This window comes from Anser cygnoides, chromosome 7, assembly GCF_040182565.1.
Source record: "Anser cygnoides isolate HZ-2024a breed goose chromosome 7, Taihu_goose_T2T_genome, whole genome shotgun sequence".
Classification (NCBI taxonomy): Eukaryota; Metazoa; Chordata; class Aves; order Anseriformes; family Anatidae; genus Anser; species Anser cygnoides.
The window spans coordinates 23268250-23288243 of NC_089879.1; the positions used below are offsets into that span (position 1 = coordinate 23268250).

The following is a 19994-nucleotide window of genomic DNA, read 5'->3' on the forward strand; positions in this document are numbered from 1 at the left end:
TCCAAATACTCAAGTCATTCAAGTAGTCTAGGGATTATCTCAGTCTCCATCAAGGTAAACAATCCAGTACCATTTTTAAATACCAATCAAAGAGAACCGATAGAAAAGCAGACACTTAAAATGGTAATGAAAGAGAAACAGCTTATCCAGATATAATCCCATTTCAGACCCAGTATTGGGAGCTTTTTATTTCTGTCTCTACAGCAGCTGAGAATAAATGAGAGCCCTCGCGAATGTACTAATACCTGCAGTCACTCTGCATCCACGGCACTGAAAGCTCATCGGGCAGGTCAACTTTTTACGCTGCTGGCTAGCCTGCCAAGTTGTTATTTCTGTCTACACTGGGGGCACCACCCCTCCCCTTGCCTACAGGTTCCCTGCTGAGCATCCTGGATAACCTGCAACAGTGATGTGACAAGTTGTGTATTTAGGTATTAATTGAAGCATTACCTAGTGAAAATGGAACAAAACAAAAAAGCATCAATGGCTGAGTGAGACAGGCAATACTGGCACTAGTTAGCACTCTGTTTTGATATTAAACAAAGATTCACTAAGGAGGTATCAGTTCCCAGAGGTTAGGGATTTAGGAGTATTTTCCTGATGTATTCTATTTCACTGCATAAAGAAATAGATATGAAACTACAAAGCTTTCTTTTTTAAATCCTAGATCAGCATATATTAAGAAACATGTAAGCAAAGGCAGGGGTACTGTACATCATTCCAGGGCACCCAGTGTGTTCCAACAAGTGCACAGCAATGCCCTTCTCTCTCCTACAGGCACTTGTATGCTCAGTACCTCTGCGAGCATAACACATCCAAACACAGAGTGCTGGGATGATACTGCCAAGGCATCAGCTTGTTGCCACTACAGCGATGGCTTTGTAATGGCCCTACTTACAGAAAATGGGCCACAATCGCCAGTTTACTACTTCGCAGTTGCATGGCGAGGTTCTTCATGAGTTCGCTGTTCAGCACAGGTAACTGCTTTCAGGCTGCCTCTGTTGTGTCTCTTAATGAAAGCATTAGGAGTTATACTACCCTGCCATTACACTCAGGCTCGCAGAGAAGGAGCTATAAAGGAAAGGCATCGCAGGTGTAATTAATGGTGAGAGCACTGCAGCTGAGAGAGGGTACCTCTACTGAGAATCACCCAGGGAAACCAAAGACAAAGTTAGTCCTTAAACTGCTGACTACAGAAATAAGTTCTGATCCAAAAATCAAATTGACTGCAATTAACAGGTACTACCTGTTTTGTCCTGCTCTGCCTTAAAGTTGCTGTGTTATTGGAAGACCCTTTCAGGCTAACGCTAACACACAGCAAAATTACCACCTCCCAGCATTTACCCTCAGCGAGCTAGACCACATTTGTGCAGTAATAAAAGCAGGATGCTTCCCGCCAGATATCGCAATGATCATCATTTGGAGCATGGCAGTGGGCTCCTCACTGACAACAGGAAGGCTGGGCATGCACAAACAGCTTCCAGGAGGCAACAGAAAGCAGCGGCAGCATTTGGGAGCTGATCTCCCCTGGCACTGACAGTGCACAGGGTCAGACAGAGGAGCATCGAGAGGCTGAAGGAGAGAACAGCAGGCAGGCACCTTCCAACAGCAGCTGCTGACGGGAAGGCCTGGTATGTGGGAAAACACTGAAGAAAGAACAGAAGATTATTTTCCTCTTCTCCCAAAGGGTCTACAACTCACGACCGCTAATCTCCTTCCCTATTTTTGCCTACATCCTAAATGTACCCATCTGACCTCTTTATCTTTTCATACTCTTATTACCTATAGTTCTCTGGAGGAATTCTCTCTGGATATTTTACACTTTTCTTATACTCATTACTGTGACCGAAAGCTCCTATAAGAAGGCAAATGCTTCAGAGCTCCTTCCTTGTTAAATCTCAAAAATCTCATCAATAATAAAACATTTTGCTGTAAGTGACAATTTGCAATGGCTTATTTGCGCTCCAAGACTCTGACACCAAGGAAGAGAAATCCTTCTGTGATGCACCAAATCCCCAATCAACCGGAAAATTAGGAAGAATAATGCAAAGCTGCAGATCTGTGTAAATTCATTTTCCATATTCATCTTCCACAACTAAGTTTCAAAAAGTGCTGACTAATTCTGGGTGCCCACACAGGCAGCAGGCACCGGTGTAGAGCCAGGCCAACTTATCTCCGTGGCTTTTCTTGTGCCTCTGTACACTTGCAATAGCTGACAAGATTTCTCTCTGTTTGGGAGTATAATTTAGGAACAAATTCTCTTTGGGGAGGAATTGCCCAGTGCTGGGATACAATTCAACTGAAGTTCAAACTTCAGAGTCTATAAAACTACCTATAACTGTATCTTGAACAGGGAAAATAAATTTAGGGATGTACACAGGAGAGACAAATCACAGAGATAAGTATCATACATAAATCTACAGAAGCTATGTAATTACTGCATCAGAGATCCATGAATAATCTCATTCCTGTTTAGGACAGAGATGCTGATATATTAAGGATGTCCCTGCAGGAGTGCTGCAGTTCAGGCCAGACGCCCACTTCTGAAGTGACCATCATCATCGTTCCCACCTCACTGCATGGTGGTTTGCACTGCAGCAAGGTCTAGGAGCACAAAAACTGGATTCCTGGAGAATAAAACTCTGAAATCCAGGAGAGTCCTTGTCTTTCTGCAGCCGCAGTCCAGCCACCTAAGGGGACCAAGCTCGAGTCAGTCTGCACAAACTCTCCTGTACCTGTCAGTGGATGTCAGGGCCCAGCACCAACTGTGTCACCCTATGATGCACCAAGTCCCTGCAACAAAACTTGTACTGAAGTCTTGCCATACTTTAAAGATGGCATTTCCACTTTCAGCTGGGTTTCTCCAAGAAGCGAGGCTTTCTTAACCACCCCATGCTACTGCCCGTGTGTCCTTCCCCAAAGATTTTGGGTGGCGGTGTCAAAGCTTTGGAGACGCAAACCATTCCTGAGAGCAGGCAGCCAGGCAGAGGAGAGCTGTTCCCCAACATCCCTCCAAGGCTGTGGGTTACACTTAGTGTTCGTTAGATGACATCTGCTAACGAGGTGGTTGTTCTGACTCCCCGGGAGAGGGAACGGCCCCAAGCTGGTGCCTTGTGAGGGAACCCAGGGCCCAGGCAGGAGACACAGAGCTGCCGGGACACCAGGCCTCACCGTGCTCTTGCTGAGAGCACGAGCAACAGGTTCAGAAGCATTTCTGCACCTCATATATATAAAAATGATCTCTCCCCTGAAAACTGCTTTTAACACGAACATGTTAAAAGGGATAAATGGTCAAACATCTGATGCACTGCTCACATTTTGCCATCTTACCAGCTGTAGCAAAGCAGGCATGCTCTTATGTGAAACATCATGCAATACCTTTTGTAGTCACATGAGCTGGCATTGCCAGTCGCTGTGTTAAAACCTGAATTCCTCCTTCTGTAAATATTTTTTTCGTTCCTAGTGAATGTGGAAAAACATCATTCAGCTCTAGGAGCACCTCTGCAATTATCTTAAAAGATTGTACAAGCCAGTGCACAGGAGCACCAGCCAGAGACGGTCATTGCTGCAATATTATTTTCCCTTCATCTAATTCCATTTGCAAGACCTCTAGAGGGCAGTGAATAAAAGAAAATAAAGTACGAGAAATAGCCAGAAATGTTAAATACAATATTAAAAACTGGGATCTCCTCTAATTATTCCCTTGCATTGAAAGCCTTCTAGGTAATTCTATGGATTTATGGATTAACGTAATGGGATTTCTCCAGCCCCAAATCCTACGCTCTGCTGCAGTTTGCACTGACAGACCTTACAGCAATGCATTTCCCCAGTCATTTACTTCATTAAGCAGAAATCACTCTCTTGCAACTAAGCTAGAAAATGCAGCAGGCCATCTTATTTCCATGGTGCTCACAGGCAAACAAAGTACTTCTTTTCCTTCAGAAAGTCACACTAAGCCAAAACAAAAGGAAAACACAGTCTAGTAAACAAGAACTACAGCATAATGTAGTCTCATATAACTCCTCTTTGATTTTCATGCATGTACTGGACACAGATTCAGGCATGCTGCTAATAGCTTCATTATTCATTTCATGGTAGGATATACAATTAACCCATTACCCAAGGAAAATGTAAATTCTAGGATAAAACTTGATTTAGGCACAACAGAAAAAAACTGGAGAATAGATACAATATACTTTACCTTATATGGCCCAGTAAGAATAGCAATCAATACAGCACCAGCCCACCATTACATTATTTCAGCTATGCTTTAGTAACTTTTTATGGCTTTACCAACCTTTGTGTGACTCAGAAATTAGCTATGCAATTACCACAGGCAGAGCTGTCCTCATGGTGAGTTAATGCCCTGCTTATATTTGGAATGCAGAACAGGTGTTAATGCATCTACAAACACAAATAGCTGAGAGTGCAACAAAATAATGCCTGAAAATGTGTATGTTAACAGGTGATGTCAGGGCCCCATGGGCACTAACGCACCTTGCAGGCCCCCTGGCTTGCCCTCACTGGGGTGGTGGGACAGCACACTGCGCTGGTTCCCAGCAAGGCCCCATCGTTGCTGTGCTCTGACACTTGCTGAGTGCAAAAAGGAAAAAAACAACCCCCCCCAAAAAAACAAAGAAACCATGAACAGGAAGTCAGTGGTGTATTATAGCTCTATCTAGACTCCTGGGTGATGCAAGTTGTCACGGCTCCCCAAAAGTCAAAGACACTGACAAGTAATTTTTACCTGTCACATTATTTTTAACCTTGTTCATTAATGTTAGTGCCTCCTGTCTCCACAGTCTTGTCATTCCCTTTCTATCAGTGGTTTCTGTTGTATGAATTCTCTTACACTGAAAAGAGCTAGTGAGGTAACAGATGCTTTTGTCATTTGCATTTGTGAAGATACAGACTTACGTGAACTTCTGAGCCTTCTTCATGCTCCATCGAAGTTTGCTGCAATGTCTCTGAGTGATGTCCTAAAGGGACAAAAAATTGGGAAAAAGTTATTCTTTCTCATTTAACAGAATGCAACTAAACAATTTTGCTAACATTTACACTTTCTGTCCCATCCTGAAAGAACAAATAATGCATGCAAGTGGCAAAGGAGTAAGGAGACTGCAAAAAGCCATTTGACTTCTTGCCAAACTCCACGCACCAGATATGTTTTTGAAGGTCCCTTATTCCCCTCCTAATCTTTTTTCTAAAATTCTCAGACAAAACTGAGCAGCAACTCAAGCTATTTTCTCTTATCACAAAGCTTCTTATATTTAGTAAGTTCTGATGTGTAGAGCAAAGACACTTGTATAGAAACATCATTGCTGTTGTGAAGTGGAACTGACAATGAAAGAAAAGGGCCATCTAGGCACAGACAGCCATGCTAGTGAGAGGACCACTTTGGCTGGTAACGTGAACTTACAAAACACCTGTTTAAAAGCCAGAAAGGAAAACGGATTTGACTGAATTAGTTTCAAAGCCAACTAAACTGCAGTTTACTCACAAAGCCCACATCTGCACACATCCACTAAAGCAGATAGAAATATGCAACCCCCTTTAGCAAATGTCTGGAAAAAAATTAAGGCCCGAAGCTACATGTCAGTCTGAAGTAATTGAAAAAATGGTGAGAAAATAACACATTATGCAGCTCTACAGCCAGAAAATAACTATATTCCAACTACAGAAATAAAATCAAGTGCTCTGGGACATATCCTCACTGATACTTTTCATTAATGCTCCCCTAAAAGTCTGCAAAACATTAACCGCATTACTATGGAGTCAAATGTCAGTGTGAAAGGAAGAAGTTATGTGTTGCCTTACTGAGGTAGCCTGGAGGAATTTCCTTTCTCTCAGGAAATATCACTCTCCTGCAGATAGTGCTCTACCTCTGGACTTCCTTTTGTAGAAGGAAACAGGTAGTGCAATGCACAAAAGCAAAAAGTCAAAAATGAAAATAATTGACAGAAGCAAACAAAAAAGGAAAGGAAGAATCTATCATGAATTTTAAAAAAAAAAAAAACTAGCTCAAAAAGGGTCAACAAGAAGAAAGAGATGCGTGGCAAGGCTTTGGAGCAGCAGCTTTGGGTCATGACAGCCCTGGGCAAATCATAGATACTGTTACAACTTTGTCAGCGAGTAAAGATGCCTACGGCTGCACACACCAGCAGAATGACATGGTACACAGAAATTAAGGAGGATCGAAGTGCTGCTAGTTCAGGATGTTTTGGAAGTGGAATTTTTCTTCTTTAAAGTTAAAATAGGTTGCATGGCATTCTTCACAAGGTCTTCCATTCGGCACGAGGTCGCTCCTATTTTGCTATGCAGTTTTTATACTTTCTCAAGTTACCCATAAGTGCTCTTCAAAAAGATTAAACAGAAATCCAGATGGCTTGAGAAATTATTTCCTGATGACCACAAAGAACAAAGAAGGGATGAGAGGATGAATCCACAATTTAAGCATGAGGGGCGGGGCAGTCCTGACTACTGCATGCCAGGAGGGTCTCTCATTCCATCTCAGAGGTAATCTACATCACGTCCAGGCTGTGCTCCTAAAATAAGTGGCAGCACTGCTTCTGAGGTGAAAGAGCACACCTCAGGCTGGAAACCACAAGGGACGCTGGGCATCACCTTCCCCACAGCACGCAGAAACGCACTGTTCTGCAAAGTGGACAAGGAGAGGGACGTACAGGAGGAACAATTAAGAATGCTTCTGCTGGTCTGTAATCTCAGTTATATACAGCCCTGCTTACAAAAATCGTTTGTTTGAGTGGGAGCCAGCAACTCCCCACCCCAGGCATACAGGCCTCTGCAAACTAAACAAACTGCCTGGGTAGAATTAAAGCGCCCTCCACAAGCAGATTAAAGAAAGTGGCCATAAAAGTAGCACAGACAACTATCCTCTCTTTCACCCTGGAAAACAACCATGTAATTGAATATAAACTAAGAGAAGCTGGATTCTTTGAAACGACTTGCTTATGGTTTGCTCCTCCGGGAGTAATCCAAATGCTGTAATGCATTCCAGCATTAATGCAACAGAAACTTTCATTTCAACTGAACAAGTAAATACAAAAGGTTACGTCTCAAACAAAGATTTTGCACAAAACCACAAACCTAGACTCGCTCTGGCTCATTACAAAACATTATTAGTGTGAGGGCTTGCAGCTGAAGGCACTGTGAGGACCTGTTCTTCAGGCTAGGAAGATGAGGCCTACAGCAGATGAGACTTTCCTGATGCAGACCCTTTGGGCCCTTCCCATCCTAAGGCAGCACTTTTCAGACCGTGTCTCAAGAAATGAAACCCATCCTGACCAGTTGCTTTTGCACAGGTTGGTATTTCTGGCTGCTGTCACTGCTGTTTGTAACACACTTTTTACTCCTGGAGTCGTTTGCTTAGGCAGCTGCAGAAAGATGTTTCAATGCCCAAGGCACAAGCTCCTGCCTTCTCCTTTCTTCCTCTTCCTTCTCCATCACGCCAGGGACTTCTTCCAGCCACTGCTGCAACCCTGCTCGTACAGGGAAAAACGCACCAGCTGGCAATACTCAGGCATATTTGCTCCATTTCATGGTCTTTTGCCTCAGATTTCTTGCACATCTGGTTATGCAGAAAATTAGGTAAAATAATACTATAGCAATAAAGCTGAATTACTGCAGAAAGCAATTTGGCTACGCAGGTCACTGGCAAATCAGAAAGGCTCCTGTGAACCTACTACTAGCATAGTGAGGAGGGGGTAAATCACTAAAACACTGAAACATTTAATCCAGAACTTTGAAATAATCCCAAATCTATTTTCTGACTTTATCTCGTTAGCAAGTACATTGAGAAGCTCCTGGTAAGCACAGTCATTATGCTAATTAAAAACCAAAAATAAAAACTGGAAAATAAGAGTTAGCTTAATTGGAACAGGTAAGGCTTCATGTTCCCTCTCCACCATCAGTGCTATTGCCCTGAATCTTTAATTAGAGCAAAATGGACTTCTGCCTTCAGGCACTATGATTTACAGTTGAAATCAAAATGCGTGTTGTATTCAGAAATTACCTGGGCACCTGTACATGCTACTGAGTAACCTGGCGAGAGCCTCTACATCAGGACTGGGGGAATGCACTGAGAAAATCTCAGCTTACCCAACCTGCAGACTACCGGCGTCCTGCTGCCAGCCCCAGGAGGAAAGCGAGGTAACCTGGTCACTGCCTGACTCTGTATTCACCCCTGCTTTCAGACACAGCTGGAATTCCCCCCCTCTGCACTGGCCCTACCTCTTCACAAAGCTGGTTGTGCTGTGAAGTGGAGCCTAGGAGCTTGGACAGTGCTGAGGTGTATTTGAAGCAATTTGCTCAATGAGGTTGTCCTTTCTTTCAATTTTATTTTATTTTTTTTAGAATGAGCTCTCACTGTCACTATTTTACTTCAACTAGAAAACAGTGGATAATTAAGAGAAAACTTTATCGAAAATCAACAGAAATAAAAAAGAACAACTCTGGCATCCAAATGAAGGCATTTCACAATTCAAGTCTACAAGAACTTAGTTCATTCACATTCAGGTTTCTGTTGTGGTTTTTGGCTTAATTTAGATATGGTTCCCTAACCAGAAAACCACATGGGAGACCCCATGCATCAGCTGGCAAGCAAAGATGGACAAGCATCCAGTCCTCCACACAAGAAGAAGAAACCACCTGCGTATGGCACAGGTACAGCACAGGGATGGAGCTGCTCGGCAATGAGCAGAAATACTGGGGAGACCACAGAGCATCACAGCAATACTGGAATGACAAACCAGAACTCGGCTGGAGCGGCATCCACCCAGTGCAGGAAGAAAATTCAGACTCTGCTCTGGAGTGGTGTTCCCCAGCGAGGCAAGGCGCCCAGTCCTGGGCACTGAGCTTACAGACAGAGGGAGAGCACTCTAACAGCACTCAGCAACAACAGGAGTATTAAGGGATTTGCAAAATGCATCCTGCGAATAAAGACTGCAAGAATAACAACAATCACATTCATTAAAGTGTTATAAAGAGGAATTATTTACAAAGGAAAGTAACTGTGAATGGCAGAAAAATACCAGACTTCTGAGCTTAATACAACAGAACCTGCAAGGGTGATAAAAGCAAACAGAGATGGCTTTACCTACCCGAATTACCAAAAACCCTGCCTGCCCACAGCCTGAAAAAAGCTGCAATACCACTTCAGACGCAATTCGAAACATTTCTATCAATGTAAGTAAATAGAACGACCATCCTATCTTGCCCAAACTGAGATTATTTATACATAACTTGAGTTTAGCCCCCGATTAAATTCTGCTCGTGTTTCATTTTTCAGTCTGTCCATAAAGACCTTGCAGCTGCTGGCAGACCTCTCCGAGGAAGCGGGACACGCACTTGGAACAAACTGGCCAAGGCCAAGAAAGCACAAAATTGCTGTTGCAGCTTAATAAATAAAACAATGGCCAGGTAAATCCTACCAAGATTTACATCTGTGTGTGAGAAAGGGAGGAGGAAACGTACATTGCACTCATACTGCAAGTACAGTTAACTCACCTCTGTCCTTTTGGTTCTACTCGATACATATGGTATACCTTGACTTAGGTGAAACAGAAAATGTGAACACGTAATAGGAAATTGATATAACTCTATTCTAAGAAGACAAAATTTCTTTCCTTTTCAATGTCTCTCCCTTTCAACAGTCAGCATCTGAAGCACCTGGCCCTACTTGCTCTCCTCAGAGGTGCTGCTGAAGCTGATGGCAGGCAAGCAAGGGACAGAGGAACACGGCAGAAGCAAGAAGCCTGCAAAAGGGTTAAGATGATGGCAGCAGTGCTGCTGGCTCCGAAAAAAATATGTTACAAAGCAGCAATCTAAATCTGAAAGAGTCTGATGTGTAAGGTAGCTTTTAGGCATATGAGTTCGTATCCTGCTTTACTGGTGAGTCACAGTTGTGCCTTTCTTTATCCCATGTGTGTAAGAAAACAAAAAGTTGCAATTGTTGCAGAAGTTCTATCTGTTCAGAAAAAGTTACATTTTGTCCTAAAAGCAGTGCTATCTATCATGGCAGAACCTTCCAACAGGGCTAGCAGAAGCATGGAAAATATCATTTTCCAGTTGCACTTTGTCACCTTCAATGACAATGATGCCTTTACCCATTTTATTTTTCAAGTGTTTTCTGTTCATGTTTTATTTGGGTCTATTTTGCCTTTTAGCATTTCAAACACTCCTGAGAAATCAGAAAGGAAAAAAAGGACAGCGGGACATGTTGAATGAGATGTTAAATTAACTACCTGCATATTCAATTTGTCTTTGTGTTGCAATGGTTGCTACTACGTGTTCCTTCAGGAAAATAAATGAGGTTGAGAGATGGGAGATTTTTCTTCTTGCATAAAATTCTTGCAATAACTTATTTCTCTTTAAAACTAATAGCCTAGCTGGATCCCAATGCCAATCCTAGTGGCAGCCACACAACACAGTCTCAGCAAGCTGCTTCCAGCCATCAGCACTTACACATTTTATGGAGGTGGCTGAAGCGCTCAGGTTCTTTGGTGTCACTGCTTCTTGTTGACAGTCACTAATCTAGGATGTGGAAATTCTCTTACAACAATTAAATGCTTTGGGAGATACCCTGAAATCATGAATATATGGTGCAGTTTTTGTTCACGGACAACTTAGACTGAGTGTTTTCACAGCCTCAGCAGTTTTTATCTCGCATCATGTCAGGAAGAAGCTGTGTGTGTGCAGTGGGGTACTCCATGGGTTTATAACCAGCGGTATTATCTGACCCTCAGAAACCTCGAGGTCTGTTGAATTAATTTTGTAGGACTAGCACTTGATACCTGATGGGGCCATAACCTCGTATCGCAGCTAAAAGGAGGAATGTGGCAATCTAAGGTGAAGGGAGCAAGCCTTGCGATTTGCAGATGTTCGGTATCATTATAGCAAGAACTTTCATCTAAACAGAAATATACCAATGATAAAAATATTTTACCATTTTTGGTAGAGTAAAAAGAAAAAAAAAAGGAAAAAAAAGTCTATGGAAATCATCATCAGAGCAAGCCAAGTCCTGACAGTCTCTCTCATACATTTGCAGCTCCGTGATTTCTGTATCCTCTGACTGGGTCATAATAAAGATGTACTGTTGAAAGTGCTTTAGTTAGGAAGCCTGTTCACTAGAGGCTGATCTGAGGTCAAAATTCAAAGGTAACTCAGTCACAGGTATACTAGCTTCTGCTTGAAAAGTAATAAATCAGTAGAGTAAAAGTACTCATACGCAGAAAGTAAAGCACCAGCAACTTCAGGGGGGTTGATGTAGATTATACAGCAAAACCAAAATTAAGATATATTTTATTTCAGCCCACTGAATTTCAGTGTCTGAAGCAGAACTTCATGGTTTCTTCCTCTACCCTCAGTGCAATTGTCTGAGCTCGGCTTGCTTTTAAAGCACAGCACAGACGGAGATAACTCTTACTCCACAGCACTGTTTTCAGCACAAAGGATGAAGGAGGTTTCACCAAATCGCTGCATCCTGGAAGGACGGTGCTTTTAGCACAGGAGGAGGAGGAAGCAGGGATGCCCCGTACATCAGGCAGGGCAAGGGAGGGGGCCTAGCCATGTTTTAAGGCAATTCATCACCGCATATGCTGAAGACTTCCTTCCTAAATCAAGCTGGAGCAGAAGTGTTTAGGGCACCAACTCTTAAAACTACAGAGAAGGAATGTCATAAATTAGATTGTTTCAAGGCTAGTTTTCCCACAGGAAAACAACAACAACCACCAAAAAAAACCCACAAACAAAAACAAAACAAAAACCCCACCAGGGATAAAAGGAATTTTAAGATCAGTTTTTTCTCTTTGCTGTGAAGGCACCTTATCAGGAAAGTACTTATCCATGTACTGTGGGGATAGCACAGATGTGACCTCTCCGGTTCCTAAGCCATATTGCTTTAGCCCTGGAAATCGAAACAAACTGGTGGACACTGCCACTGCTACCCTGACAAACTAGTGACCTCCAAGGAAGTACCTCTTTCTTTGAGATGCAGCAATATGGACCTCACTGTCGAGGTCATGTTTCCCTGGAGGACAATCAAGGCAATTCAGACAAGGCGTTCAGTCCATTACTCAAACAAGAGCTGAGCTACTGCTCTCCCAAACTTGGCATCTGACCTGGCTGTTATGCCAAGTGCACACTGTCTAATAAAAGCCAGTGGGCTGCTTCACTCTGCTGACTTGCAGGTCCCGGGGACAGAAGGAGATGGTGTTGGCTTTGCCTTGGTACTCGGGATGGAGGCTTGCCAAGAATTTTAAAGCAGATTAATATATATGCACTCTACATGCTCTTTTTCTAAGAGTTCCAGTGTTGGGTATGGGGACAGCCTGGATTTATCAAAGTGTGGGAATGTCCCAAAAGACCTATCACATAACTAGCAAATGTATTCAGTTCCTTCTTTTCTGTCCTTAATAGCAGCTTTAAGACAAGGGCAAGTAAAGTATGTCCCAATTCTGGTAAACGTTCAGGGCTACCTTTGGAATGAATTTGAGGCAGGATTTCCCCAACACCTGTCAGTGGGGAGGCACACGAGGTGGCCTTGCCAGAGCTTGGCATCGCTCACTTTGCAAGGGGACAGAGCCCAGTACACGTACCATCACGAGCAATGCCAACATGGTCCAAAAGGAGGCTCCAGAGCACCCGAGGAGGGAGCTGAGTCTGCACGAAGGAAGCATCCTTGAGAAGTTTCGGTGTTGCAGGCCAAGTCATTACTGCTAACTCCTGCAGATGGGCAGGCAGTGATGTCTCCTCGTGTGGATGACAGCATTTGAACTTGGCAGAGATAGCCAAAGGCAATGTTCTCAAACACACAACCCATGAGCAGGGCACAGGGAAAGAGTTATCCATCTCAGCTCCACGCCTGCTGCCTTGTTCAAGCACCACAAGAAAAGATGAAAGGCTGGCACTCCAACCTTTCCATACACACAATTTCAGAAATATCACATTTAAAGTTTTGTGGGATGGAAGAAAAATGGTATGCTCTGTCTCAGCTCTAGCTTGATTTGGAACAGTTTCTTGTACAGACAGGGCTGCATGTGTTTGGAAACGTGAAACAGCAGAACACCAACAAATATTTTCTGATCTCTACCCATGTAAGGATTAAAAGTTTGTCAGCTCAATGAAGGCAAACTGTGGTTGCAAAAACAGGGTTTGCAGTGACCATAAAGTCAGAAGCAATGGGTCTTGCAGTCAGTGTGATTTTATAAGCACTCACATTTAATAAAACGCCCACTCTGAATTAGTCACTGGTCCCTGAGTGTCAGAAGCATAGGATAAGCTGGGAAGCCTCTAAATAAACAGTTTAATCTGCCCGGAAAAGCAACAGTGGGCGTAACAACGTGTCCAGATCTCCAAAAATGAAATCTGCTAATGGAAAGATGGAGAAGAAGAGGGTACGAGATTGTTCAGAGGGGCCACGCTGCCACAGCACATGAACCTTGTGAGCTGAATCCAGGCAGACTTGTCATTCTCCTAATGGCATTTGTGTGCTCTTCAGCGACTGTAAAGTTTTTAAGTGTCACTCTGAAGCAATTACATTTATAGCAGCAAAGTCTACACTAGCACTGCTGAACTTCTCAACCAAAATGATGGATCCATCCTAACCTCAGGGAACCAGCAGCATCGGGAAGGTCACGGTCTTGTGCTCCTCTCCCTCGCTCCATGTCGTACAAGACTTTGTAACTGTCCTCTAGGTTTCTGCTGTGCCTGCATGCAAAAAAGGATACAGACCTCCCTGCAGACTTCTCCAGATCCCCAGCAGCCGTACCCTTGGGTTAAAACACACCAGGGTTGGTGTGCACCAGTGATTCTGTCTATGCCAATAATAAATTTCCAAGCATTTGTGGAAGATCTGAAAGAAGCCTAGGCTAAAGTAAAGAACAAGGAGTGCGGGCGGTTTGCCTGCTGCTATGGCTGGTTGGAGGGAACTGCTGACCCTTCTGGTTATCAGAAAAGCATATGAAAAGATGCAGGTTCTTCAAAGGGCAATGCTAATAAAGAAAAAAGAAATAAATCTGTATCATATGCTAGCACATCTTGATTAGAATTCATGATGACTCATATTCAAAGGCCTGCTTCTAATCCCTAGATACGATACTGACTTATCAACACAGACAGTTGGTTGCAAAGATGCTTTAAAGCATAATTGGCAAAGTCACTGATTGGCATTTTTCTCCTCATCAAATGTATCAAATCTTTCATTATTTTCACTGTCTTCACACCTCACCTCTATACTGATACTTAACAGCAGCCATCATTTAAACTATGCACTGATGGTGACACGTATAACTGATGGTTATATATTATCTATCACTTAATGAAAAAGTGGACTGCTATCATAACCGTTGAGACTGTTTTTCCTTCTGTATTGACTTACATCCAAATAACCAACTTATTAACCTTGCAAATGCCAGTCTGCACTGAGGCAAGCAGCTGTAAAGTTCTTAAGCAGACACTTTCCTTGGGACTGAAAGGTCAGTGTTTCTGTTATTTATTTTTATTATAGAAATATTTTACTCTTCAATACAGGCAGTCCTTCTCACTGTCCATGTAAATAATCATTGGAGAATTAAACCAAGAAACGCCAGGGCCTCAGACTAAATTATATTAAATCAAAGTAATCAATCTTGTTGAAGCGTGGACAGAAATATATACAGATAATGGACTCAATAATACAACAGCATCATACTCAAAGAGGAGTGCCCATTTCTTCATGAAGGCAGTGTCTCAGGCAGCAAGCCCAGATCTGACTGCCAGCTCTCTTTTGGAAGCCAAACCTGCAAAATCCACTAAGGCTGACTCTAGCTTCCATGCAGGAATTCCTTTAATGGCACCTGTATTCTACCAATTTACAATACCCACAAAAACATACTTTCCTTCCTCTTCCTTTGTCTTGCACCTCTTCTTGGAAACCCCAATAACTACTTCCCCAAGGCATGCTGTATAAATAGGTGACATTACAGCAAAGGAAACCTTGGAAGCAGGGGCTTCCATAAAACTACAGAGCAAAAGCAGGTGGAACAATCTGGGTTATTAGAGGGGCCTTATATTAGTTCAGGATCTGCAGATAATCTGAGCAATACTGATGAAATGCTAGTGAAAGCATGGGGCTTCCAGTCGGACTATTCAGATTAGACCTGCAGTTTCTTAACGGAGAATATCTGTAAACTGGATTACCTCCAGACGATGATCCTATTTATGTGCAAAAGCACGTGTTTGCAGCATAACTATCAGTGTGCATGAATGCGAAATGCTCAAGTAAGATATGTGGCCTATCAGCAAACTCGTACTATCACTTGTAAGAATACAAACTGTTTAGGAAGAGAAATCTAAGAAACTCTGCTGGTGCTGCTACTTGATCAACAATGCACCGATGTTTTATTCCTTATGGCATTGGTTTAGAGGAGAAAATATAGGAGATCACTGTCGAAATAGGGTTAATTTGGGGCTGGAGAAGTCAAGCCCCATGGTTAGCAGGAGGAACAGACGGACAGCACCAAGTCAGGCCTTGATCCCCTGCTATGCTCATACAAGCAAGCTTATGGATGGCAAATTTGCCATTAGGAACAGTGAAATCTCATGGTGACAGGCATTGTGTTAAAAACAAAACCAGAAAAACCCTAGAAAGTTACCTGGTACTCTTAATTTCCCCCTTGCCATCTCAAAAGAGGACATGAATGCATTTGGGTGCACCACAGGGTGCTAAAACCACTTCCCAGACAAGCCACGCTGCCCGTCAGCAGAGAAGAATGCATATCCTTTTCTTTAAATCGGGTTAGTTCAATTATGTACTGCTATTCTTTTCAGAGTCCGATGAAAACCTTCTTTGAAAACATCAGACAAATTCACCAGACACCACGTTTCACAAATGAGCAGCAGGTTTTAAATAATTTCTTCATTTCACACTGGTTTTTAGCATCTGAAAACACAAAGTCTGCTCCCTTTCTCTTGGTAAATATCACTTCTTTGGTTTATGGCATACTTTTGCCAGCAAGTCCACTTGTACATCAAAAGCTTCAGAATGACTATAAGTAAATGTTTATTTAATAACAAGGATTTCTAGGTCAGTTTCTCTAATTTCAGTGCTTTGCCCCACAGCATATGAGAGCTGAAAATTAACATACAAGTACCTTCTTGGTACTGCCTAACTGCACAGCAGGGATGCAGAAAGCACAGAAAGCATTAAGGGAATGGAGAAGAGTACAGAAATACCATAGTGCTACTACAAAAGTCACTTCCATGCCTACCTACAGGACTAGATTTATAGCTAATGGGGACAACAGGCATGTCCCAGCCTAAAACTGACAGATTTGAAGATAACGTGATTGGAGACCATTTTTCTGCTCCTGAATTATTCTATCATTTTGCTATGAAAACCGTTTGAAAAACACCTTTTTGTGGAAAAATACCAGAGAAAAAATGGGAAATCTCATTCGTATTCAAAAGCTGGGACATCATTTTTGATGGGGAAAACACTTTTTTTTTCTGTCCTCACACAAGGCTTTTGGTCCTTGCTGTCCAAATACTAAATTCTCTTCATAGAGCAGAACAGCAGGCAATTTTGACACACTAAGCTTCTGCTAATGAGTTTACAGTTTTCTATTTCATAATCAGCACAATTAAATCAACTCTAGCTGCTAGCGTGTGTTTTCTAAGGGAAAACTCTATCAGTTACTGCTTTGACATTAATATTCTCCCGAGTTTTGCTGTTTGTTTCTTAAAAAGAACAACCCTCCAAAACTATTTTGATGTGTGACTTCTCCTGGCAGAGCATTCGCCCTGTTCTCTGCTGCTGCCACCAGCCGTCTGATGTGGGGTCGCTCCTGAAGGAGAGCCTCTGCCTTTGTTCGTGTGTCTCAGCCAGGGAAACCTCCCTGGGGTGGGGAATGACCTCCTCAGCTGGAAGCAGCCTGCTGCTCTACGTGCCCAGCAAACCGGGCAGCACACCGTACAGAAAGCGTGCATCGTCAGGGTGACTCTGCCAAAAGCTTAAAGCTAGTGCCACCCCATCTTTGAGGCCATTCTGGGATGACTCCCTCTGCTTTAACCCGCCTTTTACCATTTTGTTCATGCATGCAAGTGTTTTTCCAGATCCCCTCCCTCTCCTTTTTCCTGTATTTATCTTCAATAGGTTAAAGGATTCATCTAGGATGAAGCATCCCAAAGTTAGTTCTTGTTACAGAAAATGAGAGGCATAAAACACTCTTCAACAAAAGAATTGTGCAAATGGCAGTCTGTGCTATTTCCAGGAGCCCTGACATTACTTTTGCAAACTCCCAGGAGGCTGGCTGGCTCTAATTCCCTTTTAGCAAACCTCACTGCAAAGCTACTTCACCAGTTAGCTTGCTCTGAATGCAGCAGCAGCATGTTTGCTTGCTGCTGTGAGCAATGGAGGACATATTATGCATCCCCTGCACAATTTACTGTGGTTACTTTTAAGTTGATATTTATTTATTTATTTCAAGTTTCCATCTGTAGGTTCTGGCTGCGGTTCAAGATCTTCTCTTCCAACCATTTCTAATGGATATCGGCTCTCCCAGACTATTTGTCCTTTAGGGTCCTAATACGATATGCAAACTAATAGTGACAGTGTTTTTGTGGCACTTCCATTTCCAACAGCTTTTCATCTTACTATATATGTGTATAGTTTTTGGTTGGTATTCAAAATCCCCAGAGTCAACTCATATTACAACTTTCTTTCATTCTTCACTATTTTCACGTCCTCGTGACTTTTTCAGCCCTGACAAAGGTGTTAGCACTGTATTTGCAGCGACAAGCCACAGGACAGGGCAATGTTTTCTACTGTTCTAAATCTTTAAAAAAAAAAAACTCTATGAAAACGTGCTAGTTCAGATGACTAGTGCATGTTACATTCCTAGACTTCTTTTAATTTGCCTTTTCATTTTTACAGCTGACATTCTCACTCCAGATCCCTCCCTTGGGTTTCTACAAGTACAAGCCTGAAGATTTTTTGCCCAACGTTGAATATTTTTATTATACCCTTTCGATTACTATAGTATATTTTTACTATTATTGTTAGTTATAAGAAACAAAAGAAAGTGCACGGACCATCCAAGCAGATCTTACACTCCATGTATTTTAATTTCTGTTTTAACAGTAGCTCTGAAGAGTCGCTGTAACTGTATGCCTATGCAAGGAATTACGCAGAGACCTGCATATATTATTGTTTCTGCTGTCCTTGCTGAGGTAGCCCCAGATTTAGTGCTGCATTACAATTCAGCTCCTGCACCTCCGTCTCACGTAGCATGTGCCTGTGTGCTCCAAAGCCAGTTGTGTGTTTCCTGAGTTGGCAGGAGTGCAAGTGCAGATGCAAGAGATTTATTCTCTGAGGGAAGACAGCTTTTCAACTACTTTCAGATAAATGCAAAGTGTGTAGGCTTTGAATCCAGCTAATGAATTCAGTGTGTGCACCAGAACAGAGGCCGGAAAGGACCACCTGGGTCACCAATCCCCAATAACTGCAGGCAAACATAGAATTAATGTTCAGAGCAAAATGTCCTGCAGGAGATCATAGTCTGCCTTCTCCATTCACTGCACACCATAAAGTAACATTCTTCAAAAACACACACACTTACCAAACGATGATCTCCTTAAGGGGATGAGCTCAAAAGCCTCAGAAAGTACAGTGCAGGACATGGGAAGTGGCGGAGGTTAGAAGTGATGTGCTAGCACTCAGAGGTGGCTGGATGCGTTACACAAAAACATCCATAATAGCCTATGGGATCGGTCCAACATAAACAAATACTGTTTTCATGTCCTAGATGCATTTGGAAAGCCCCTCAAGAATTTCACTCATCTCTTTGGTTACGTGCCTTCTAATTTCCAGTCAAAGCATACTCAAGACATACTTAAATCCACTTGATTTTGCATCGGTATTACGTTCGATCCCCTCACTTATACTTCAACCCTAAATATGTATTTAAAAGGCAAACAGATCTTTACTTTGTTACAAAAGCACTTAATGCCACTCAGTCCTCTAACAGGGAGGGATGGAGGCACACCACGCTGGTACTCATCCCCAGGTGGAAACGTATCATCCTCTAATGACAAGAAACCAAAGCCTAGGCCATGTGTAAATGAGCCCTGTAGAAGTGTGCAGACACTTCCCTGGTCCTGCTGGCTGGGCACAGCCTGCAGTCACTTCCAGAAGTTTTGCTGTTGTTCCTACGCACTCTTGGCAGCCCCCAGGGAGTTCCCAGGCCTTCGGTGCTTTTCCATCCCAAGGAACACACTACTCTAATTAATCCTGCCTTGGAAAATGTGTGTCATCCTTTTCATCCTCCAAACCTTCCTTGCTGTACTTGTTTGAGACAGAGGAACAGAGCTGCATGCCACTCAAGAAGCAAAAGAAACATATGCTTACAGGGTAGCCATGTGGTATTTTCAGTATATTTTGGTTCCTTTTGGTTCCTGATAGAGTATTTGCTTTTATAACCACTGTTGAAACTAAAATTAATATTTTTCATAGAAGAACCTTTTTCTACTTCACAGCTCTGTCCATGCCCCAGATTTTCCCAGGTCAGTGGATGGCACTGGTCACTCAGCACTCGTCACCTCATGTGTGGGATTTTTGTCTCCTTCCCTTCGCACCCTCCTACGCTGAATTTCACCTGCCAGTGCCTTGCCCAGCCACTAAGTTTTGCAGGATCCTCCTGCAGTTTTTCACAGTCAGCAGTCATCTTTACTGCTCTGAATAAAAGCATCATCAGCACACTGTCATCTTTTCCAGTTCGTTTATCAGTGGAGTATCACAGGTTTCAGCACAGATTCTTCCGAGACCCCACTAGTGTCATCCTCTCACTCAGAAAACTGATCATTTAGTCCTACCTTCTGTTTCCTATCTTCAGACCAATTTTTTGTTCATCTGAACAGCTTTCCTTTTATCTGACGGAAGCGCAGCTCCTAAGCATATGATAATAAAGTAGAGCTTTCTCATCCTTTTGGCTTTAATCACG

At 42.8% G+C, this 19994-nt stretch overlaps 1 protein-coding gene across 14 annotated transcripts in view; it reads right to left on the reverse strand.

Moving 5' to 3' along the window:
• The window catches only part of PCDH15 (protocadherin related 15), a 738695-nt gene that overhangs the window by 442946 nt on the left and 275755 nt on the right, over nucleotides 1-19994 (reverse strand). For all 14 annotated transcript variants that reach the window (XM_067000244.1, XM_067000234.1, XM_067000238.1 and 11 more), the window contains one exon: nucleotides 4918-4979. The gene's annotated coding sequence lies outside the window, so the exon portion shown is untranslated. The remainder of the gene's footprint in view (nucleotides 1-4917; nucleotides 4980-19994) is intronic.